Source organism: Larus michahellis, chromosome 9 (genome assembly GCF_964199755.1).
Source record: "Larus michahellis chromosome 9, bLarMic1.1, whole genome shotgun sequence".
NCBI classification, from domain to species: Eukaryota; Metazoa; Chordata; class Aves; order Charadriiformes; family Laridae; genus Larus; species Larus michahellis.
In genome coordinates, this window is record NC_133904.1 from 39,864,081 (window position 1) to 39,891,057 (window position 26,977).

General features: G+C 37.5%; 1 protein-coding gene across 10 annotated transcripts in view; it reads right to left on the bottom strand.

Moving 5' to 3' along the window:
* The window catches only part of STAG2 (STAG2 cohesin complex component), a 78,576-nt gene that overhangs the window by 41,807 nt on the left and 9,792 nt on the right, over nt 1-26,977 (bottom strand). The window lies entirely within an intron of this gene.

The following is a 26,977-nucleotide window of genomic DNA, read 5'->3' on the forward strand; positions in this document are numbered from 1 at the left end:
ATGTCAATTGTCTGCCCCAGGCTAACTTTTATACAGTTAAATTAAGTATGATGTTCAGGTATTTTCAAGATACAATAGCAAGGAGAAAAACCTCCAGAGTCTAAGCCTGCTGACTCTTCAGCTTGCTGAAGCGATAAGGTATTTGAGGGAGAGATTTAATTTTGGCATGCTAAGCACATGTTGCTTAATGTCTGGTAGCTATGCTTCAGAGACTGTGTTTCAGTCGAGCATGTAGATAGAGGCCGTACTTTTTTTTTTTCCCCTTGCAAGTGCTTACTCTGAATGCTAGGGGCCACTGTAGCTTCCAGAATTTAGAGAGCTGAGAGAAACCATAAACCCTGAACTTATTATGTTCTATTTCTTCACATTTCACACAGTTACATAAAAGTAGAGAACCAGAGTGGAAAGAAGTAGCAGCAAAACGAGAGGAGGTTTGAGACAGACTGGTGAATCTCAAGATAGTCTGCAACCGCTAAAGAGTGTTCCATCCAAAACACGGTAGAAGATAAAAACCTTCAAAAACGTTGCTGCTGCAGAATGGCAGCAACCTTTGTCACCCCATTCCTCCTTTCTCCAAAACCACAGGGGCACAAGGGGTGCGCTTCATCCTCTCCTGCTCTGCTTATACACTCTCTTTAGCAAACAACCATTCCCAGGCAGGGTCACATCCCCTCCCCTGCCATTTCTCTTTGTAGGCTCGGTCATTCAGTATCACCTGATTCAGTTCCCCAACAAAATGGGCAAAATATACCTCAAGAATTTTTTTATCCCTGGATTATCAAGTTGAACTGGTTCAACGGCAGGTATCCATAGCCAGTGCATGGGAAACAAAAGACTGCGTAGCCATGAGCAGGGGAGGGAAGAGTAAAACTCCCTCCTTTGGTGTCATGGGGCTATTATACCATCTGGGCTGGCTGTAAAAACTACAGGCTTAAGTTTAGTTGGTGATGCATCAAAATGTTCTGCACTTTGGATATTTTTTTTTTTTTTTTTTTTTTTTTTTTAAAAGATTTGCTGATTCCTTGAACTTGGAAAAATACCATAGGACACTTTAGTGCCCTGGTGATCAGGCCAGCACCTCCTCAGAGGTCTACCTCAGTAAAAAGCAGGGGGGAAGAAGGTGTAGAAACAGAAAGGAAAAAAAAAAAAGAAAAAAAAAAGAGAAAAAGAAAGAGATCCAGCCCTACAAATCCTTTTTGGGGCATGCTTGTGATTTAGTCCCAGTGAGGCAAACTTCAAAAAGCAAACTGCTCAGTTTCAAGTTCAACCTGTCTATCAACATGTCGCTATTTGACTTCTCCTGGTTTACATTTTTCAACGTTGAGAAGCAACACATCTACTGAAGTGACAATCAGGATGCTTACATGCAAATTTTGTATTTTGGCTCATTAATACTCCCTATTTACAATACTAAAATTACCCATTCCATAAAATTTGAAAGTACTGAGAAACAAAGGAAGTTAACCACTTGGTTCACAGATTTAACAGAGTTTTTCCTCTGTTTATGAAAAGCCAATCTATTGTCCTACCAAATTTTGCAAAAAGCCTCCATAAAGTTTCTTAAAATCCCAGAAACATTTTAAAGAAAAAAGTTAGTAACAAAACTATAAAAAATGATGGGTAAATGATTGAAGTATATATTCTCCACATCAAACAAGTCAAACAAATGACTTGGCAAAACTAGCTGGCTGCAGTTTATATCAACTTGAACTTCTTGTAAGAACCATTCATCTTAGTACAAACAACAAAATATGAAAGCAAATATGGCATTCTTTGATCAGAATCGTCTCAAAATGGGAAAGAAATATCAAGTTCTTGCTAGAGACCGAAGCATTAAGCTACTAAGATTTATGTTTCAAGAACTGTTTATCTTGAAGGAAGAAGAAACCTGGCCCTCATGAGTGCAACCATATACTGGCATTATGGAAAACAGTAGTGACAGATGAATGCCTTGCCAGAATATATGAGGTAAGACTGTAAGGGATCTCTGGCGTCAAGCTCAAACTCCAGCAATGACCAAAAAGCCCCTTGCATTCATCCCAGTACAGGGTATTTTTTAAAAGGCTTACTTACATACAGAACATAACACAGACTTTTGTTTCTCAACCAGCAGGGTCAGGCTCGCCAAGCGTGCCCTCTCTGGCAGTGGCCAACAGAAGCTGCCCAAGAAAGAACACATTTGCTTTGTTGTTATTAGCAATGTTTTCCCTGAATACCTTCCCAGCACCCAGAAACAACTCCGGGATTTTTTCAGCCAGAGAGGCTGTCCCTGTATTCTACAACCCCTCGTCAGTATTTTTTACATTGATATTTCCAATTATTTTTTGAACTCAATATTCAATGACGCAGCAATGGCATTCCACACAAGAACTCTCACAGCCAAACTCCGTACTACAGAGAGGCATGTTCTTTGCTTTGAATTCATCACTTTTCAATTTTATGTGATGCTCTCTTGTTTTGGCATGGGAAAAGACTGGCATTGGTCATTCCCCATTATCCTTGATCTCAGTAAACGTATTTTGGAAATTCGAGACTACTACATATCTTCTTCACACACGTACTTGATGACTCATTCAAAGCACCCAGTTTAGGAAGTCAGTGGGAAAGGGAAGTGGTCCATATAAGCATCCTATCACAACTTTTAAAATATACCAAGTTCATCACAGTATAGAGGAAAGTGGAAAGTGAAAATCTTGCACACGCCATTCCAAACGGTGAAAGTCTGTGTTACCTGTGTTAAATGGGCTCTAATAAGCAGATTATTTTAATAAGTTAAATCTCAACTGAGGCGCATCATAAAAATCAGCTCTTCTTCAGTTTCTTTTTTGCATGCTCACAGAATTCCAACTTTAATTTTCCCAAGAAGATACTGAACTCTCTCAAGTCTGTGAAAACTTTCTGGAGTCCCTCAACTTTGTGAAATCATAATTAAATTATTAACTATAAAAAGGAAATGTATCCTGCTGAAAGATCACAAGGTGGAGCTCTAGCCTAAAGCTAACTGAAGAAACTCCAAAAGACAGGTCATCCAGAGGTTGACCTAGTTATTTCTGTGCAATAAACTTTATAATAGATTGCTAAAGCTACAATATCGTAGCACATTTCCTTTAGATTTATATTTATATTACATAAAGACACCAGAAGATTCCTGCATCTTTTCTGAAATAAATGCATATATGTTTGATTCAATGACTCTTCCAAAGAGAGAAATGCAGGTGCTGTAGTACGACTAGCCTCAGTATTTGGTTTTCAAAAGCAAGCAGAAGAATTTCAAAATACATTTTAATAGCAGAAATAATGCATCCCTTTATTGTACCTTGCCATTTAAAATCTTGCTAACAAAACGTTAATGAACTAAAACACCACTGGAACAACAGATGTAGTCTGGGAACACTAATCATACGCAACATTGCCAACTTTAACTGTAAGTGGAGTTTCTATTTAAAGTAATTGGACTGATAAAAGCAAAAGCTAAGCATGAAACACTATGAAGAACTCAGACGTGTCTTCACTGAAAAACAGATTTAAATTTTTAAAGGTTATTTTTCCCTAATACATGAATAATTAATTTAGGTATGGTTGTGATTAACTCAAATATACTGGCCAAATGTTGAGAACTGGCAAAAGTTGACAAAATTCACCAGCACAATTCACACAATAACACATATGCTATCGGCAGCTGCTGAATGCTACCTGTCCTCTCGCAATTTCTACTATGTGCAAAAACAGGCTAAAAAAAATGATAATATAATTCAGTAAGCAGCCTTTGTCAAAAGAACATGCACATATATATATACACACACATGCACACAATATAAAGAATCACAAGATCTGTCCCAGAAGCTTGTGTTTCATGCAGTTGCACAGTGCAGTAACTAGACTATTACTTAAGGAGCTCACAGCAAGATATTTCAGGTACTTGTGTTTTGGTTTGGTCATCTATTATCTAGAAGTTTTATAAGGCAAATCAGTAAAACGGTTATCATTTTTCTGGGAAGGCAGTGATGCAAAGTTTAAAAACAGTTCTGTGGCCAAGACAAAGATTTTGGAAATGTGGGACGGCTGTTCAGAGATGTATTGATTTTTCCCTGTAGTTCAGTTAATCACCTGTAAAATCGAGGACCTCACTTTCTTAATTCAGAAAAGACGACCTTCTAGAATTGTGATGCTGAAGTGTGCGGCTAAAGTTCAACCCTGAATTATTTATCTATCCATGAATGAGAGATGCTGATGCTTCAGAGCCAATTATGCAGCAGCAACAGTTAAAATGCTAGTCAGATAAAATTTAAATAAAGGATAAGAAGTATGTCCAGTATTTTCGCTTAACTATTTTAGAAAAGAAAGCTGCTGTCAACTACATTATGCCCCTCACTCCTTCTCTGAGAGACCAGAATATGTCTAAACTTTTGTTCTGTAAAATAAGGTTTGGTTGTTTGGGTGCCCCCCACAAATAAGTATGCTTCTTCATATTAACTTTTGCATTCATCTTCATAAATGGATTTTTAAGTGAGGTTTTGAGCAACTGCATGGCATTCCCTATAGGCCTGAAAGAGTGCGTTATTTCTATCTGTGTTATTTCCACTAATATTACACAACCTAGTATTTCAGCTGCCAAGCAGCTTTAAAGCAATTCTGTAATTTGAGTAAAATATAGAAAACACACTTCAAGTAGCCTTCTGTATCGTAACAACTGTACTTTAACATGATTTACTTATAACCATATCAGCAGTTTTGATCATATTATGACAGCATAATTAAGACTAAACTGAACAATAATGCAATTAATACCTTTAGATGTGTGGTTATTTTTGTGTTGTTTGCTTAACAAATGAGTCTTGTAATTCCTTTACATGAAGACCTGAACTAGAGCTCATCAATCTACATTCTTCCATGCTTACCAACAGAGACATGGTCTGTATACACAATAACAATCCACAGTTCCAAAGGCACTGAACAGTTAACACTCCAACAAAGAACCCAAATGACCTAATTTATACCAGTCTTATCTTTTCAGTCTCGTTCTTCACAGTCTAATTTCTTCTATACTTCCAGCTTTTACACCCCCTCCACACCACTTCTGTCAACACAACTCTCTTCATCTTTCAAAAAATGAAAAAGCACTATCACAGTGGCTGTCGATATTATGCCATCACACTACCATTTTTATTCCCTGGCCTGCTCTTTATTCAATTTTCGTAATTATTTGCTCTTTAGTTCATGCAACAAGTCTGCTGATTAAGTGGGAAAGAGCCACCCCACAACATGCTTTTCTAACACTGTGGGCTGCTGCTGAAAGCAGCAGTCTTCCTTCCCACTCCCCAAACACACAGGAAAGTCTCTGCTCCCTTCTAGCACTCAAGTGAACCAGCAGCAAGCAAATTATGAAAACAAAACCATTTCCTCTTCCCATGATTAATTAGCTCTCCATTGGATGAGTCAACCACATCAACTCCTCCTGCAGCCACCCAAGTCAGTAGATGCAGTATCCAAGGCAGCTGAACTCTACCCCTTTACAACAAAGCACACAATGAGCTTTGCCAATGTCAGTGCATCACCAGCAGGACCAGACGTATGCAAGAGAAGTGGCAAACTGGAGTCCTCGCATAGCTGCTGCTAATATTCCTGCCCTTCCCTTGGGGGCAGCCACAGCCAACAGCCTGCTGTTCTGTGGCTGCAGCGGGGCCAAGCAGGCAGGAAGGGCTAGAGCCCCCACTGGGCTCCCAACTCCTGCACCTGGGCTCACAACTCCTGCACCCGGCCACCCACTGTGGGGGCAGGCAGCAAGAACGCACCCAGCCTGTGACCCTTGCAGGGAGACAGCATCTTCTACCTGGAAATTCATCAGGCACCTGCCCAGTCTTAGCCATCTCCTCCTCAAAGCATTCTCCTTACTCCTTTTTCACATGCATTTCCTATTTTTTTCATTAGAGCAGACTGTGCATATACCTACATAACCATTTACTTCTCACCAGCCTTCAGACGAGATGCCCAGCAAACAGGTGATGGTGACCATGAGAGCCCAAGAAGGAGACCAGCCAGGAAACAGCCAAGCATGTGGAAAACATAGGTCCCCAGAGGTAGTGCACGCATCAGTGAACAGAAAACCAAATTTGTTTTCACAGTTTAATGCTGTGAACCCAAAACCTTAAACAGTCTTTATTTGGGGCGAGGGGAAATTTAAAAAGTGGAAAATGAAAAAAGTTACGCTAAAACCTATAGTGAAGTTTAGACTTCAGAGCAAGCTTATAGACCTGAAAAGTGAGTAACAAACAAGGACCTCTGTACCATTGTAATAGCTCTGTCAACCTCAACTTCACCATCAAAGAGTCCCCCTCTAATTAAAAGTGTTTTTTGGACCTCTGCTATTTTTATTAAATACGTGGAACGACTATTATGGAAGGAAAAGAGCATGCTATAGTGCTTCACAGCCATAGGATTACTCATTGAAGTACCATTAATAACATCAGTATCTTTAATGCAGTAAGTTAAATACTATTTTGAAACATACTGTTATGGTTTGAATCATATGAGGTTTTTGTATTCGTATTTAGTAACTTACACTGTCCAGTAAAATGAAGGTGTAAACCAATTCATATAAAAATTACGAAATAGTGAAAAATCAATCAACTGTACAATAAATGCAACTATGACCCTTAAAGAAAAAATACCTATATTACTCTTTAGTAATTCTTCCCAACTGTATTCCTGAGCCTTGCAATAACACACCTGAAATTCCCACACGTCTTTAAAATGGTTTCATTTTAGGTGTCTTTTTAAAAAAGGTAAAGGTAAGATAACAAAAGTAGAAGTTACACCTCATTGTGTCTGTCACATCTTTCCCTGCCAAGAAAGAGATGGCTTCCAGATGTTGCAGTCTGACTGCGTGGAAAATGAGGCTCTTAGGAAGAATAAAAGCCAAGTCGGATGACAACCAAGATTTAATAAAATAAAATAAAATAAAAGCCACATACACATACTTAAACAAGTCAAAAGAAGAGTACTAGTTCATTTACTATACACGGAAAGCACACCTCCCAGCTGCCTAAGTGCCCTAAATTTCCAAACTAAACTACAGAATAGATCAATGTGCCCCTTTGCACAATGCCTTTTCAAAACTTTGCACATCCACTCAAAATTTTGGCTCTTGTAAAAGCAAGGGATGAAGATGCACACACATTGTCCACAGCAAGCAGGTAACCAGCTACACAGTAAAAGTCTAGAACAGCATTAGCATTGTGCAAATGTGCAGCCAACAGCAATGGATTACCTCAGTACACACGGCAGAGGCAGGGTTTTCCAACCAACAAGGTATCCCATCTAGCAAGTTCTTTTTTTTTTTTTTTTTTTTTGTTCTTCCACTGATCAATGTGAGCCCGCAGGCTGACTTGCTTTATAGGAGCCTCAGCTTCGCCTCCTACCATATAGATTTTACCCTTTTAAAAGTCCAGGTCACCAGGGCTTTGTGTCAAAAACCTTGCTTGGGTATTTCTAAGACCAACTGCATTTGATTATAAATTCTGGAGCGGGCACTACACAGTACACACTGTGATAGCATCAGCTGCTACTGTAAGATACAGTCAATATTAGATGACTGAAATAAGGGAAAACTCCATAAAATAAAAGTACCGAAGAGTGGAAAGTCAAATCTCTCGAGCATCTCTCCCAGAGTCAGCTCCTGTCAGCTCAGGTCACAGCGCACTTAGCATAGCCCTTTGAAGAGCCACTGTACTCCCCTGCACTGTGATCCCAAGCCTTCTACAATAAGATGGGAAAAGGAGAACCAGCTTGGTTCTGTGTTTTGTCAGCTGAGATCCACCAGTTTATTAGTTGAAGCTTCACACAACATAAAAATGGTTGAACTGCTTCCAGACGGTAACTAAAGAGACTAATCCAGCACAGAAACAAACAGACAAGAATATAAGCGTAAGTCAAACTGCATTAGTCTTAACTGGATCTTTAAAATAAAAAAGGTGGGGCCGAGGGGGTGTTGGTACCTAAGAATGCTTCATGCCTCATTCCATCCTGCTTTCTTCCCCCACACCAGCCCAGCTTTTTTTTTTTTGTAACGGGCCTGGCCTACAGAAAGGGCATCCCATTCCCGGATTCCCTGTGGACCACCTGCAGGAAGGCGGCTGCTCTGCACCCACCGCAGTGCGCTCACCCGTCACCCTCCCAGGCGGGTGGCTGCTCTCATTATCTGTCTCACAACAGCAGGAGAAAACTCTATTTATAGTTTTATAGTGAAGCTCCAAAAAAGTGCCATTACCTTGGTGTTTGTGTAAACAATCAAAAGCAGTCACCCATCATTCCCTGGCTCAAATGAAATGCTATGCCATCAGAAAGGAGAAGGAGTATTTAAGAAAAAAGGAATAAATATTGTGCCACGTCCAAACCAAGCAGTATGACAGCTAAAACCTAAGCCTTTCATAAGTGGATTATGGCTTTTTCAACAATCAATCTAAATAATCATCCTTAGCAAATAAAATTCAAGTAACTACTCATGTATGTAAAACGTGGCTTTACCTCTAAAACAGAAGAAATAAAGATAAAAACCTTGTTATCTTTCATTAAAAAGTTATCTCTGCAATTCTGCCAACCTCAGAACATCTGTGCTCCATACATCCTCAGTCATAACTTAAAGATTTTTTTTTTAATACCCAGCATTTTGTTCTTGTTCTCCCTCATAACATTTGGGCTAAAATCCCAACTGGTTTGTTCAGAGATTTGCAGCACTGAATACTAATTTTATATGAAACAGCAGTTATGATGTGCATGGCTTTCCTACACACAATTTAGAGAACTGAACATATCCACAATGCAGAATGCTAATAATCCATTAATGAATTAATTACCAGATGAAAAAAATACGTATTATCATCACCAAGTCTCAAAATCACCCTCTTTCTTTATTCATCCTAAAGGTGAGCCCTCTTAAGAGAATTCTGTGGGAAAGATGACCGGTGATGAAGCCTCATGGATGGAGAACTAGAGTTAGCTATTGACAATTCATTAAACATCTAGAGGAAACTAGTGTCGATACTTGTGTAGGTCCTAAGAACATTGCAAAAATATTGGCATTATTCAAATCGATAAGTTCTTTCAATTCTGTAATGGCTCACTTGTGACAGGCAACAAATCAGGCCAACTGGGAGAGCTATAACACACTATGCATGTTTTATGGAAGCTAACATGAAGAAAAAAAAAAGATCAAAACCAGGGCTTTTTTTTTTTAGAGACCAAACTCATTTTACTAATTAAGCTGACAAATACTGAGAAACTCTTGATGTGTATAAAATATTCTCAAGCAAAGGTTAGTGAGTGTCCTTTTGAAATTACCTTCCTTTATAAGTCTCTCAAATACTATGCATTAGGCACCATGGGGATACAGGAGCATCCATTCCACACAGATCTAAAAACCAAAATGTACAGCTTGTTACATCAACCAAAATCAAACCTTAGGTTTCTTCATTTAATCTAAAATGAAAAAAAAATATCAAAAAGCTATACCCTTATGTATTTGTTCTTGAGTAAATTCACCATGTAAACAAAGCTAGTAGCTCCCTCCTCCTTCAAAAGGGAAGTTATAGCCTACAGCTAATGTATATTTTGTTGAAAATATACTGGTCACATTATGCAAGTATCATAATTTGTAGTTAGTATTTTACTTGAGCAATGTTCAACACAAAATAAGTATCTTTAAAACTACAACTATCACACTTATTAACTCAGCAACACAGTAGAAACTGTTGAGATAAGGTAGTTACTTTCATCCTTTTTCCTGTATTTTCTTTTTAAAAGAAGGAAAAAAAAAAAAAATAAGGAGCAGTAGTGCCAGATGTCTCTTAAACAAGCTACATGTGCTATGATTCCTCCCCCCTCCCCCACTCCAAGAGAGCGTTCTGGACCGGGGTGTACCCTAGAGCATCACACTTAGCTGAATTCACAGAATTGCCCCATACTCTTGGAATTGCATGAAACGCGCAGCACATTTCTGAGGTACCAGTCGCTCACTAATACCCTCATCCCCAGCAGATGAAACAAGTCTCACATGCTAAATGTTGGGTTTTTTTCTTCCATAGAGCTAAGTCAAAAACGCAATCTTCGGCATAAGCGAAGAATTGAAGCTATTGTTTTTACCATATATCTTATACACAAAAGGATTCTCCTTTTAGTTGTCATAGTTTACTAACTCGTTTAATACAGGCATACCAAAACCCATTTTTCTCTGCTAAGAGTTAGTTGGTGAGAACATATACAACATAAAATAACATTTCATTGCAGTGTTGACTGTATTTACAGCAGCTATATTTTAATTTATACAGACGTTTAATACTTGTGATTTTGTGTGGCAAATTCAGACATATTTGCTGCTGAACAACCCTTTCCTAGGACTCTTCACAGGCTACTACCCAGGGGCAAAAACCAAACTAGATCAAATATTATCACCCCATCAAAAAAACCCCACACAAACAAAACAAAAAAACCCACAAGAAACAAACAGAAGAGAACAAGTTTTCACATTTCATATTCTCTGGTTTACAGTCAGATCTATTGATGACAGCTCATCTTCACTAACAATTAAAGCTAATATTCTGAACTGCAAATAGGGAGGACTAAAGAGCTGACAAATCCCATTTTGCTGACTTTCATTAAGTGGGTGGTAACCTCCAACAGCAAGATGGACAACTCAACTGCCACAGCAGAAGTCACCAGAGGACAGCTACCATAACCCATAGTTTTCCAACAACGGCATGGAAAAATGCTTCAGTCACTCATTATATTTTCAGCTTTTAAGTTATTATCTGAACTGTATCATCTTCTTGTGGTTTTCAGTTGGTGATCATATTTGACTTATCAGTTTGAAATTACCCCTAATTATTAAAACAAGAATTGCTAGATTGCAAGGGCTGTATCTGTCACTATGTCTTCCCCAACAATTGTTGTGGTTTCGTAATTAACTGCATTCCTACTCTTGAGCACAGGTTTCTCTTCCACTGTATCGTACAAAATACATCTCCCCTGTGTCCCCACACCCAAATCAGAAACGGGTAACTCAGCAGCTGAGAACACAACATGCTGCTAAAGGTACAGAGCTTTTTTCAGTCCTACTTTAGTTTCTCTTACTTTTCTCAGTGAATCATAATTCCAAGTATTTTAAACAGTCGGACAGAAAGGGGATTCTTTAAAATAGGCAATTAACTCTTTCAGATTGCTTTGATCTTTCTACTCCATTTTACGTTGTGCAATGATGCAATGCTGAAATAAGTCAATATACTTTCTCTAAACCACAAATTTAAATTTCTGAAATACAAAATTAAATCTAGTTTAATTCTGCATATGAAGTTATTCATAGCTACTTATTCAAGAGCAGTGTTTCTTTGACTTAGTTACCCATCAATTACATAATTATTTATTACTCCTTTGTTGAGCTCAGACTCTGCTCTTACTTACTCCTAACAGATTTTGTTCTCCTAAATTATTTTTACCAATAACTTGGGATCACCACTCAGTATTCTAACATCAAATCGTAACATCTAACAGCAAATAAAAAGTTTTTCACTTACATATAGTTTGTTATCACAGGGCTGGCTGTGCATTATGAAAAAAGGGAAGAGACTAAAAATTATGTAACTGGATGAGGATTCATGCATGTTTATTATACCTTTATATAAAAAATAACCTAGTATACTTAAGTATTAAGTAGCAAATTTTTTTCAAGTCATGATTTTAATGTCCCCATGATTTCATAGGACCACTGGATTGGCGATAAGCTGTGTTATATTAATCTCTTTATGTTACTCATGGAAACTGCCAACTTGGTGTTCTGCTTACTCAAAAAGCCACTTAATGTTTAGACTTGCTCTTGCAATAAATCAGCAGTATAGGATTCCTGTGCTGTTGTACTGCTAATCAGGATTACCAGTATATCTTGTTTCAAATAGGTTTGTACTCAACATTTATCTAAAATTTAAATGAAATTCCTACACAGGCATGCCACTGGAAGTTAACATCACCTGACAAAATAGCTACACATAATGTTTCGTTACAATAACACAGTGCTTTCTCTGAAATATAACCACCTTTGCTTTTGTTTGTGTATATATATCTCAGTGTAATCAGTTTTAATGTTTCAGACTAAGGTTTAATTCCTCACTTAACCTGTATGAAAAACCTCTTCTCTATTTTGGCCATGATCATGAGGGCAAAACATGATACAAATAAATCAATTGATCGGAAGAAGTAACTATAATAATCCTACTAAGACACACTTCTAAGATCTACCTTCGAAGAGTCAAACATAAATAATCAAAGGGGATACATCTTTCCAAGATTTTTTTTTCTTCCCCCTGTTTCAGCTTCATTGACTGCTGCTACTTTCTTGTTTGCTTCATATTAAGAAAAATTCTGTTTGGAGTAAGTATCCTATCCCCGGCCATTAATATGTATAGCCGATCCTGCACGATTTCATAAACTTGAAAGGTGAGACTACTATTCCATTCAGAGGATGCCTTCTTGTCATTAGACTGCCCTGGTCTTGAAACAATATAAAACAAATTTTAGCAAAAGTTAGGGAAAGAGGTAATAACAGTCAATCTAATTGTTAGACAAGAACATTTTTATCCAAGTGTAAATTAGGTCTGGCGGTTGTTCAGCTTGACCTCCACTTACTATAATCTTGCCCTAGGGTATGAAAATCCTAGATCATTAAATGGTATGAATTTAGTCTTGCAAGCAACCTAAAATAAACCTGCCATCAGAGCCATGGTTTTCAACTGCTGGTACGAGTTGAAGAGACAATAGTAGTAATAGGTAACACCATGTCAAGTTGGGCTTTTTGGTTGGTTAGTTGGGGTTTTTTGTTGGTTTTGTTTTGGTTTTGTTGGTTTTTTTTAAAAAAAAAAAACCCACACAACTACTATCTCTACACTTAGCACATTATTTTTGATTTCAGGGTAGTTTTGGAATTAAGGGGAAGTAATTACCCATTAAATTCAGAGGTCCACCATTATTTTTTTTTTAAATACATATACTATGGTTGGAAGTTTCGGAAGTTTTTCTGAGAAAAGATGGGTTAACATAAAGCTGCCCACTTCCTCCAGTTATGAGAAACATTTTAAAATGCCAGCTTTCCTACAATTCTCTAGATAGTCAACAGACATTTTAGGAACTGTTACCAATTCATTACTGTGAAACAGATGCCCGCCAAAAAAATTAATTACAGAACATAAATTTTATTACTATGTGAATTAACTTAAGGCTTTATATGCTAAGCATAAATACTCTAGAACCACAGAATCTGGTATAATACACAGCCTGCTAAGAAAACAAGGCAGAGAAAAAACAACCCAGAAGGGTATGGAAGCACTTCTTGCAGCTGATCGTAGCAAGATACACTTGCTAGGCCACAAACTAGGAAAATTCCTCTTCTGCAAGTCTTAGCTCCAGTGAAGAAACAAAGGTAAGAACAGCAGACTAGCAAAGAAGGAGACAGATAGCAACACAGAACCTTTAAAAAGGTCAGAGGAGCCTGACGATGGACCACAGAACAAGCAGTAATTAGTTACCTGTGAACTTAACTGGTGTGGTAAGGGAAGGTCTAAGAACATAGCTAGAATGTTTGAAGGACTAAAGCACAAGAATGGCAGAGTCACAGCTGTTTCAACAGCAAAATTAAAAAAAAAAAAACACAAACACCATCTGAGAAATAATCAGAGGTATCACTCGATTTACTGAACTCTGCATAGGTCTCCCAGGGAATTAACTCCAATTAAGATCCATGTGAATTAATAAAAATAAGAAAGCACAGTAAACGTTAAAGATTAGATAACAAGTCTTAGTACTGAATTTACACAGAGTAAACACATACTACCAGTAACAAGCTCTAAAGAAGCCTTTTCACCCTTGCAGTAGTGATACAGAGAAATAGAAAGTACTCCATCAAAATTGTTGTTCACGCAGCTTTCTCACAAATAAATGCATAAAACTTAACACCTAGGAAATAGGGAAATAATTCTGGCATTTTACGCTGACTACAGAAAAAGACAATCCACAAAGGAGACCTTACCAGTTTAGGCCTAACAGAATGCTGTCAGGTTTTCTCTGTAGCATATACAAACATTAATCTCTTCTTCCCAAGCAAAATAATTGTATGCCATCTCTCTATCAGACCAAATAATGATGTTATTAACTGTATGATGATTACAGACTACAAGTAATACTCTACAGCAACGAAGCTTTAATCATTCTTTACATTACAGTATTTCTATATTTAATTCTGTATTACAGCCCCACTGAGTACACACATTGTAGAACTGAAGTCACAGTCCCCTCAAACCCCTCAAAAGAACACATTAGGGAGAAAACTAAAGTTGTTTTTACTCTCATAGCTAAAAAACTGTAGTGTATAAATTGAGAAATTTAATGATATCAACATATCTTCACCTGACTTCCCCAAGAATCAATTTCCGTAACTTTAAACAGAAGGGAAAAGATCATTTTGCAGAAAAAAACACAACTGTCCGGCATTATTTCCAGAAGCAGATACCAAAATATTTTCACTTCCTCCAAGAACCCTGAAAAAAGTGAAGTACTCTTCAAGCAATGCACTTTACATATGAGGTGACTCCTTGGGAGCAACACAAGCAGCAATTCCCAGCTCAAGAAATCTCTAAGTATTTACTGGATTGTGATATTCACAACCCTCAAGCACTAGCATGAAATTATGCTTTTAAATGGTTCCCCTTTACCAAAACAATATTCTTGTTCAAAATGGAAGCTAGTATTTGTCAAGGGAGAGAAGACAAAATGCCCTGGCTGCCTATTTAAACCAAATCTCTCACCAATTAACACATCAAGGTTCATGCATTATGATGATTCCCTATCCTGAAACAAAAAGAATAAATTTAAATTTTGATACTCGCCATTCCCAAAAATTACATTAAAATAACAGACTAAATATTATTATTTATTACTATTTATAAATAAATCACAATCTCTTTTTATATAAGCAGCAATGGTTTAAAACGTCTCCATCTCTGGCACAGTAGCAGAATGTAATCAAAGTATGACAATATGGGTGTATGCTGTAAGTAACAAACAAAAACAGGCAAATTAAAAAAAGATTTAAACCATTGGGGCTGAAATACCATTTGATGTTCTCATGTATCACACAGCCTCTAATGCGCAATATGACATGCTACTTGTTAACAGCTCTCATCTAGGCAACGTGAAGGCAAAACCCAGAAACTCTGGATGTGATTTTTCTGTTTTCTGGAACACACAAGAGTAAAGGGGGGAGAAACAATATAAAGCACCTATCTTAAATATCTTTTTTAAGAGACTGACTGATCACTAGGAAAAAGGAAGGAACTTTTATCTTCCCTAGGGAAATGAAGAAAAGAACATTTTGTAGAAAAATTTATTTTGTAAAAATCTATCAACATTTCTGTCAGCAAGACTAACAACTAGACAGGACTTATACTGGAATGACAAGTACAGGAAAAAACCCACAGCACATTAAAGAAGTCTACAAATACTAAACATGCTAAAGAAAGATCCTTAAAAACGAGCAGGATAGAAATCACAAATGAGAAGGGAAACACTATGTAGTGACCATGTTAAAATATTCAGTACTAATGGCTGATAATCATATTCTGGAAGCAGCAGGAACAGAGGTGTGATGTTGCAAATGCAATAAATCCCCGAGGAAACAATGTGTATTCAAGATGTTCTCTAGAAACTGCTTATGGTTGATTAAAGCAGCATCAATAACACATATCTAGCCACGCACAGGCAGGTAACGGTCACCCCACACTGCCAGTGACAGAGGAAAAAGAGTGAAGACCGCATGACTTGCATTAACCTTAGCCGTTAAAAGCCAACAAATCAAACCAGCAACACTGCAGTTTTCTAGTCCCTTCAATCACATGAAAGAAGGATGCACGTGCATTTTGTCATGAGTGAAGAGAATTTACTATTAAAAACATGTGCTAAGCCACAATTAGCAAAACTCTCCCCTTTCAGAGGAAATCCTGGTATTTGAATATTTTTAATACAAACTCACTCATGAAGAGCAGTATCTGAAGAAAGACTGAAAATTTAATATATTAATTTCCAGTCATTTCAGACAAGCATTTCACAAACTTTTATACATGAGAAAGTTTTTGACACTGGATACCGGTTACCAGTTTTCCAATAAAACAGCCCGAAACCAGAGAGAGTAATGCAGGCCCACAACCCAAAGAAAACCGCAGAGCTGGAATAAAGTGTACTCATCTTCCCAGCCATTTTATAGCAGACAAAGTTTCTGCTAGGTCTGCTCCAGCGCTGCCTGTACTTTCACATGTGGGGAGAAAGAAAAAGATCAATACATCATAAAAAAATGGCATCTAGTTGACAAAACTTTCTTGAGTATTACCAGAAGACAGCACTCACGCTTCTCTAACAATCAATCCATCCAGCCCTGTAGCAGAGGCTCCCTACATCCCTTATGATACCTTACTGATCAGAGGGAAATAATGAGCTACACATTTTTAGAGCATTTTTTAAATCTCACTTTAACCTGTGACAATTGCTTGGAACTTCTCGAACGCTTCCACAATTCTTTTCAAATGACCTAAAAATCCTACAAGCACATGGAATATGGGCAGTCAAATTACAAATCTAGACTGTAACTCACCAGCTCATTTATCAATGGTGAGTAAGAAATGCTCTGTCATGGTTCTAAAGCTACAAGCAAAATAAGGTCCAGTGAAATCCATTTGCAGAATGTGTATACATTAAAAAATGCTGCCCACCACAAATATTTGCAAATATGTAACCATTACTTATTAAAAAAAGACAGCCTTTTAGCTAAACGCAACTTACTCCATTAAAACACACTATTAACCTTAGAGTTACCCTTCAGACAAGGCAAGCTTTGTACTGTTCGCTGAAAAAAACATGGTGTAAGACAACAGAAATTTTTTATTTTTTTTTTTAAATTTAAGCTGCTAAATTGCTAAGAATACTGTGGAATCCAAAACATTTTTCTAGAGGCCACCTACTTGACTCTCACATGCTTTAGTCATGTGGAAAAAAAAAAAATTTAAGAACCCAAACGCATACTATTTCCCCCCCCTCACATGATTAGGCACTAGTGTAGTTTCGAAGAAATGCCAGGACAAATGCTACTGACAAGAAATTAGAGGATTTCTTAGAGGGATATGAGTTTTAAAGTAGACCTTTAAGCTAGGTATGTTGTACACAGAAATGCAAACATTTAAATATGATTGGCCAAAGTATGAGAAACAGTAGTCCTCTGCAGTCAATCTACCAAGGTGGTTTTGGCTACTCTAAAGAACAAGTGAAACATTACAGCACATCCCACTTTTAAGCTTCCCTCACTAGAACTACAGAAATCCGACAGCAGGATCACCAATACTCACCCGTTCTTTTAAAATTCCTGTTAGTTTTGCCCAAGTGCAGGAGTTCCAACCCTCATCTAACCCCAACCCTAGCAAGAAACTGCACATCTAACCAAATAATGAGTGACAGAAAAAAAAACAGGGAAAACATTTTATTTCTCCCTTTCCAGCCTTTTCCTGTAACTGGTACTAAGTGATCAAATCTACTTCCGCAGATATGAATGGGTCCCTAAAAAGCAGGGTGTCCCCTGGGCTTCCTTCAGCTTCGAGGTTCTTTTAAAAGGTCCTGATGGAGTTTCTCATGCCTTGTCAGTGGTAGTTGTTAATGCCAGACCATTAGCCTACATCTCTCTCTGTTATTGACAACTCCCCTGTTCCTACTTGCTCCGTTTACTTCACAAGAAGAATTAGCAAACATCAATGCAAGATTTATTTTTTTTAATGCAATTAATAAGGCAGCACTACCATGTCTTTCAGAGAACTCCAAAAGATGGGAGTTAACAGCATTAAAAGACAGATGCTATTCATAAATCTAAATATGTGGGGGCAGGAATGAGGGAGGAGGAAACAAATGAAAGAATTACTTCAGGAAGATAACGGCTACCAAATTAGAAGATTAATATTCAGCCATTATGAAGTGGACAGTATTTACCTACCATATAATTTAGTCTTTACTACGCAAAATTAGTAGTACTGACTTTTCTGCAATATCTTGTGCCTTTATTTTAATTAGGCTCTCAATGAAGATAAGTTTGGTATTCTAGTAATAATTCACAGTTATTAGAAACGTCAACAGCAATATAACTTCTGAATTTCATTTTGTCCCCTGTAAAGGAATACAGGTAGATAACGCACACCAAGAGGTATACTCACTCACCTATACTGTCATCATGCACAGCCCACAAGGAACAATGCTCAGGAGAAGAATAACACAGTCTATTCTAAGCAACAGTATGGCACTTTCAGAATAAATAACCATCTTAATTCCAAAATTAAGCCACCAGAGGAAGAGTCTAAGCCCAGGAAGATCTAATTTACAGGACAGTCAAGAACTGCAGCATGATACTCAAACCACACCATCTTCCAGGTTTCTGCATAAACATCTGCCTTCTGTGCCAACAGGGGAGAGAAATACACCGCAGGAGTCCTTTGTCAGTGATACCACAACTGTTAGTACCTGGACAAAGTAGCACCAGATCACCCAGTCATGAAAACTTGGCATACATTCAATTGAGGCACACAACTATATTTCTGATAGTTCTGCACTAACACATAATGCCAGATCTGCCCTGGACAGAAGATATGTGATTCGTCATTAAACCCATTTGAGAATTATAGGTTGGTTTTACAAACAGACAGAGTAAGTCAGCACCTTCCTAACACGTAGCTGTGGCATTTTTTATTCATTGACACTTAGAGCACTGCCAGGCCTTTGTCACAAAGGACGGTCACCAAAATACGATCGTTCTGTAAATTCTAAAAACATTAACTAACTGAAGTAATACTAAAACCAGTATTGCAGACAATGAAAGCCCTTACTTTATCAAACCCAGGTTGAATTTAGTACTTTATTTGAAAGGGAGGGGGGGCGACGCCAAGAATGGAGAAAAAAAGGGGGAGGGGTGAAAAGAGATGCAAAAGAAGGCATAGAGCACATAGCTTCATACTTCACTGTTACTCTAAAGCATTAAACTTAGAATACAATGGTATTTTAAAAAGAAAACCAACTCTAACTTACATAGCAGAACAAAGTATCTCCAAGACTGAACACAGTATTTGTCCAGTAAACCCAACATAGACTATACCAAACCAAAATACTGCAGTACATACCTAACAGCAATGCAAAATAGTATTTCCAATCATGTTACCAAATATCTTCTCCTACGTTTTCCTTAAAGACACTCCTTACTGCCTTAAGTTTGCATTTCCTTCAATGCTTATTTATCATTATACTAGATCATTAAAATATTCTCAAGTATTTTCTTACCATTTTTGACAATTCTATTTCTTGCTAGTTTATATTTGTCTCAAACTAAATTTATTTTCCTCTCCTTTTGATCCCATTCCATGTGTATCCATACAAAGACATGCCTTAGCATTGCTTTATCAAGATTTGAGGGTCTAGTAGCAACACTGTTGAATTCTTTTTTCAAGTAACTTTTTTTGCATGGCAATAATTTTTTATTGCATAAAATCATAAGACTATATTAATTGTTCTGATATGCTATATCACTTCTGAACTTGACAACTGCAAAAGTTAAGCTTTTGTATGATGCCCAAAACAGTAGTATTTTTACAAAAATATGCCGCTTATACTGTTTGACATGTCTAATTGCTTAATTCCATCATCCGCACGTTCCCTGAGTAAACTGCAGAATCTTCCTCCATTTTATTTGGAGTATAATTTACTCCCAGATTAGTGGCTCTGGAGAACTACCTACATAGAAATAACAATATGGTAAAATCTCAGCAATGTGAGAACCCAGATATCCCAGATTTCTAACACACCAGACTACGTTCTACTATATTGTGACACACATATCCCAATGTAGAACCTGCAACACATACCCGCAACTCCACATGCCATTAAGTCTTTTGTGAAGAAACTACCAAATCCTAAAAATTCAGTATATATTCAAAACCATCATGGTCTCCAGCAGTTAAAGGTTTTACACTGTTATTACTGAATACTTAGAATATAAAATGTGTTACACATACATTATAAAAATCCATTTTTAAAACTTAAGCACTTCCAGTAGTTCCACTTACTTCCCTATTTCACAATCTTTGTCTTTTATATGCTTTCTCAAATTGTCACTCACCTTTAGAAAAGGAAGCTGTTCAGTGGCAACAATGTGGCCAAGTATTAGTAATTTCAATTTTTTTTTTCCAGTATTCCTTTCAATTATCAACTTGAAAGCACATTTTATACCAATTTGAACAGGCTGCATTAACTATATCTAGCCTGTTTTTTGCTAACTAATGAATGAAACTACAACCACCCACCCTAGTAGTTTGATAATAGAATAAAATAGATGGGTTGCTACTGGTGAAAGAAACAGTCCCACTGCCCCCTTCTCCCTGCATTTAATTCTGGCCATATCTCACTGTCAAGGGCACTTGTCAGACCCTTTGTTGAGCAACAATCTATTAATTTCTTTTTGAATGAATTAGCTTTCCAACAGTTTAGTAAGTTGAGCTGGCTCGACAAAAGAGTCCTGTGGCTGATGCAAGAGAACAGTTCTTTTCAAAATCAGTGAGACACTACAGCAGAATTGATCGACTGTCAAATTATGTCAAAGGAAAAAGAGATGTCCATCCTATTTTGGTAGACTACAACTGCTTTAAAAGTTGCCATACGCTGCTCCAAACCCAGCTTGTCCTCTCTGGCTATAGCACTATGATGCATACTTAGTACAGCACACAAATGCCAGTACCATATCTAGCCAGCTATGAAAAACAAAAGCCTAGCCCCAGTGTGCTGCTTTTCCGCTAATAAGAAAAATTCATAACTCACTCTGTTTTGCGGTGTCTGAATAAATGTTCTGACAAGCCAAGAGTTGATCACCTTTGCCTAAACCTTATATAAAATGGCAATGAAAGCAGCTGTGATGTGACAGAAATAGAAAGACGTTACATCCCTGCTGAACAAAGAACCGCTAGCTCATTTTACCAAGTACAGCTAAGAGTGGTCTCATTTAGGTTCTATAATCCATTACTATTACAATGTTTCTTCAGCATATCAGACACGATTAGCATCTGCCATTACTCTATATAAAGCCAGCACTAGCTTTATTCAATCACAGACAGCACTCACCACTGAGTAGTTTAATACTGTAAGAGTACATAATAAGAACTAGTTGTATTTCTAATGATTTTCTTCATTGATCTGTGTATCTTCTAAAAATCATGCTACTACCAGAAAACAAACAAAAGGAATTTTTTTGCTGTGTTCATACCCAAGTTGTTTTGACTAACATTTTGTCAGATGATGATCAAATAGAAATACAGTTCTATTCCATTTTAACTAAGATCAGAAGGATTCTTAGAACAGTACTAGGCCTGCATATGGGATTATTTTAGTACAACACTACTTTTCTTAAAAAGCTAGCTACATTTTAGACATTTAGTGAAGGTCAAAAGTCCCAGAGCCATTTAATTTCTAAAGCTACTGAACTTTACAACAAACAAAAACCCACCTCATTAACTAAAACTCAACAGTAAATTAATACATAACAACCAATTTAGAATTGGTGAACTGGTCAAAGAAAATGTAACAGGAAGTAAAAGATTAGACCCTCTTCTACAGACTTTTTCTGCCTGAAATTTACAGTCAGCTTTTAATGTGTTATAAATTACAATTCAAACCTGCTTACAGACTAATAAAATCTTGTTCTCAAAAGTCTGCAAACCATATATTCTTAAAGACTACAAATTATTGTCAGACTGATATTTTATTCTTTTTTACATTAAGGAAATTTTTCTTTCAACTCTTCACTAGAAGTTAAAGACCAATATGCCCTTTCACCACTACATTTTCCTTAGTGTTCTGTCTGTGTCTCCAAGATGCAGCATACCACCACAGAAGCATCCAGGCCAGTTCTGGTGCAGAAAACAAGAGAGCTGGTTTTACCACAGTATTCCACCTATACTAAGACGGCCCGGATGTCAATACCGCTTCCTATTAGCCCACGCCGTTTCCAGCATGCAATTTACTATACAGGGCTGCTCTTGCAAATTTGCATGTTGAACTCCCTAAGGAAAAGCTGGAATGACAAAATCTTGAAGATTACATCAGAACTGCTGAAGTCTCTCTTTAAAAGGATCCTTAACATGAAAACGTATCCAATCCAATTTGCAAAGACACACATTTATAAATTCACGCATATTGCACTGTAAACTACCTGAAGAAAATAATATTTTACAATCTCTTCAAAAAGAAAAACAAGCAGTAGAAAATCCGGGTAATACAAGCTAAAGCATACAACTACACAACTTTCTGGAAAAATTGCCATTCAAAAGGGGCATTTTTATTAATTATAAATCTGTCTGTTTTAAATCCATATGCTGATTTTTCAGACACTGGTGCAGCAAAACACTTCTATACAACACACTAGTCGTTTACAGTTGATCAACAGCATAGACAAAAACCAACATAATTGTAATTTTCAAAGTAGAGTATGGGATCATTGTAAAAAACGTACATAGCTACCTTGGGTTTGGTGTAAGGACCTTACTGTAATCAAAGCACTAACAACTTAATGAATTTGTCATACCGGTTATATTTAATGAATATCAGTTAACTGAAAATTATCATTTATAATGCCAGAACACAGATAGGGAAAATCTCTGTAACTTTTTAATTACTTACTGTATACCTGTACTAAAATAATTTTCAACTTAAGACTACATTTTAAGATGAATGACAGACAGTTCTCAAGAAGCAAGCTCAGAATCAACATTATTCTCACAGCATTGCTTGTTATGAATACGCTATGGTTCCCCAGACTGGAAAGAAATAAACCGTAATAGAGCAGAAACAAAAACTAGCATAGAAAAGCTTGAAATACCACACATGAAATGAACGAAATGCCATTCTTTCCAGCACTCAGCATCCTACGACGCAGGGACCTCCTGAAGAGTAGTACTATACTCTATTCATAACTTTTTTCTACGCCACACTAAGCCAGAAGGGTAGAGTGACAAAAATGGTATGCTAATAAGATGATAAAGATTATTCTTAACTACACTAGTTACAGCATTTCATTTTTCTGACATCAAAAAAGTAGGGGTCATAACTGGCTGTTACTGATTTATACTGACAGAAATTGGGCTCAAATGTTAAATAAAGATTAGTTAATATTTGCAGAAGACTTTGAACATACAAAATGCTATGTAAGTAGCGAGTATTAAGTCTTCCCACACACTCATTTTGGCATGCCTCCAAGCAGGGAAGTCCCACAGAAACATTTCAACAGCAGTAAGGAGAAATGGAGAGCGCTCAGGCAATCGCAGCTATATTCACAACAGTCCTAAGGAGCACCTGCAAAACTGGGGAGAACTAATGCCCACTAGCCACCCTCACTGCCTTTACAAATTCAACACCCAAAAAGCAACCGCTGTTCCAACATGGCTTATATAAATGCATACTGAACAACCTGAATCTCTATAATCCTCTGCATGACCTAAAACAATCTACAAAACTCCAAAAATTTTGTACGTGTGGCTTTCCTGTTGTCTAGCATTTCTGACCAGGCTACAACTTCACAAAGCACAAAAACACAGCCTACAGCATAGCTGTCACTTTGATTATTCAAATAGAAGCTTATTTTCAACAAATCATAGCTTCTGCCTAGAGCAGACCAGTTTCCCCAGATGTAAATTCTAAAATGGTGAAGAATTAAACAATCGCTATTGCAATAGTTTCTGCTCAATCAACAGAAAAGCTCTTCCCGAACACCTAAAGCAGCAAGCCAGCATCATCTTAGCTAGCTAAAAAATATCAGAGGATACCACATTGTAAAAAACACTCCTCCTCAAGTTTTCTTCCAAGAGCAGAAGAAAACAAAATGCTCTGAACTGAGCCTAAAGTGAGGTAGACAGGAGAGGCAGGCAACATGTTCAGGCGTTATTTGGTCTATTTCTCAGTATCTCTGAAGGACAATATTACTATTTTATGATATTAAAAAAGGGCATGTCTGGTTTAATTATCAGGTACTCCCAGAGATGAGACCTGTAGTCTCAGCATGCCCCCAAAAACTCAGAAGCAAAGAGGGAGATGAGTTGGGAGGGACAGGATTTAAGATCATTGCATAGGATGGTCCACAATCTGTAAAAAGGCAGACCTCACGTATAGAACTGGCACGGCAGCTTCCCTAAACCACGGAAAACTTGAGAGTGCAAAGGCTCATAATAAGATCTAACCACAACAGGCTGGTAAGCATCCAACTGAAGGAGGACGTCTAGCATGGTTTTGACAACAGCCTCTGATTAACCATGCTAAGGCTGGAAGAAAATCTTCAGAGCTGGAAACTCTTCCATAACCATTCCTAAATCTTCTCTCACCCCTTCCATCTCATTCCAAGTAACACCTGCACAACTTCAAACTAGCGCGTAGAATGAAACCAAAGAAAACTGTACATGATCTTCCCGCCTGCATAAATTAATGCAAATCAACAGCAGTCCTGAATTTCCTTGCAGAGCTCTAATTGATCTGACAGACTACGTAACATTTCAGAAGGGAAAAAAAAAAAAAAAAAGATAAAACAGAGATCACTACAAAGATTAGAGGATTACTTTTGGAACTGGCATGCTGCCCAAATGGTTTTTAAGAGTAAGATCAGGAAGAGAGGTAGCAGACAACAGCAGGGGTAAAGTTTTATTTTCCTGGTCCTACAGTTAAGGAAAAAATTGCCACTACTGTTGGGCCAGGCAACTGATACGACACTTCAACTACTGCAGCCCCCCTCAATTCTATAGTCTCACTGGCCAAAAGCTCCTGTACCCTTTTTTTTTTTCCAGGAGCAGCACCCATTTGACTCCTCAGAGATTTAACCCACAAAAAAATACCCTTCTTCACAGTTTAGCTCCCTAAACCAGTTCACCTATGGGGTTCGAATGGGCAGAAAACACAGGCACAAGGCAAAGAACAGAACATGGGGTCAGGACACAGAGACAGGACCACCCTATTGGCAGCAGCTAGCCATTGAACTGGCCTAGTTATGCGGTGAAGACACATCTTCAGTGGCTCGAACAAGCATGGAAGGAAGACAACTACGGAAGAGGAAGGAAACCCTGCATGGGTGGTGAGGCACTGGCACAGGTTGCCCAGGGAAGCTGCAGATGCCCCATCCCTGGAAGCGTTCAAGGCCAGGCTGGACAGGGCTTTGAGCAACCTGGTCTAGTGGAAGATGTCCCTGCCCACGGCAGAGCGGCTGGAACTAGATGATCTTTAAGGTCCCTTCCAAACTAGACCATTTGGTGATTCTGTAACTCTATGTGGAGTTACATTCCAAAATGACTTCCAGTTACATCACTGCCCAATTTGGTTCTTTCACGTCAGTTAAGTAACTAGTCTCTCCACCAACCACTGTCACAGTAAAAAACAACTTTCCATTTTCAAGGGCTTGCTGCCTTGATTTCTCTCCTCCAGATCCCCTCATGAAAGGCTTTGATGATTAATTTTTCAATTCCTAACTTTATCAAACATTTAAGACAAACATTTGCACCTTCCACACCTAACAGGACAACATATTCCAAGATTAAGATTTAACATAAAAGCAGTTATTTATACTTTATGTAGCTAATAACTCTATGCCAACACATTCCACACAGAACGTACTTCTGAAATGGTTCTAGTAAGCATTAACATATTCTTACACTATCCTATCTTTCACACCTTCCTTGGTATACTTTCCTTCATCCTGGTAATCCTATTTCATCTTCTAGGATGCTCACTTCCTTATATACTGTCAAATAGTCCTTACTGTACAGGAACTGAAAAACTTCAGTAAGTTTCTTAAATCCCCAAGCTACCAAGAACATGGACTCAATCTTGCATCCAAAAGAACTGTTAGAATTTTTCCATGCATCTCTTCACTGGAGATAGAGGAAAACTAAGCCCATTTGTAGGATTATGCAAGAATGCATAAATCCTCTCTGTAAACAAAACCTCCCTAACCAGTTTTGAATGCAAGGTACGCTTCACGTAGTTTATACCCTCTTGGCACAAAAAGGAAAAAAACTTGAGAATTCAGTTTAACCAAGACTGTTACTGCATTTGGGGGTGAATATGAAGAATCTTAATACCTGTCCTACTGACTATACGAGAATGACTTACTGTATTTTCTTCTATCCACAGCGTTATTGAACTGAAAGTTTCTAAAAATTTTTTTCAACATTTTTATATCATACTGATGTGTATAACCTGTGTCTTCCCACCTTTGAAGATTTTTGCTCAGCAGTGACTGCTCTGAGGCACAAATATACTCTTCTAAGTACACAACTTTATTAACTTTCATAAAACCATAGCATTGCTGAACAGAAATTGGGCAGTATAACCAGAAAGACAATGCAATGCAGTAAGAGAAATAAGATGCCTGAAGGCTGATTTTTCTGATTATTTTTATACTGTCAAGCCACAGGTCTTCTGGTTTACAAAATCTGTTCTATTTCACAGTAGAGAAGCAATGTAGCATACACACATCGCTACACCAGCAACACTTTTTAATTCATAAACATTTTTAAAATTAAACAAATAGCAGTAGAAATGTGTCAGTTTTGAAAATACAGATTAACGAAGTCGAATGGAAGCCCACTTAATGAAACAAGAGCAGCTTAAACACAACAAAAACGTAATCCAGCCACATATCCAGAAAAAAAATGAAATCTTTTTCCATTATCATTGAAGTATTTGCCTTAGTAAACAATTTCTATGTTTAGTAAATCAATATGCAAAAGCCAGTTTCACCTTTTTTTGGCCAATCATTTATTAGGCAAGTAATGACAGACCTATACCACAGATGCAAGAGAAATACTTGTGCAGCTTTCCTTTCTGGTTACCATAGTTTCAA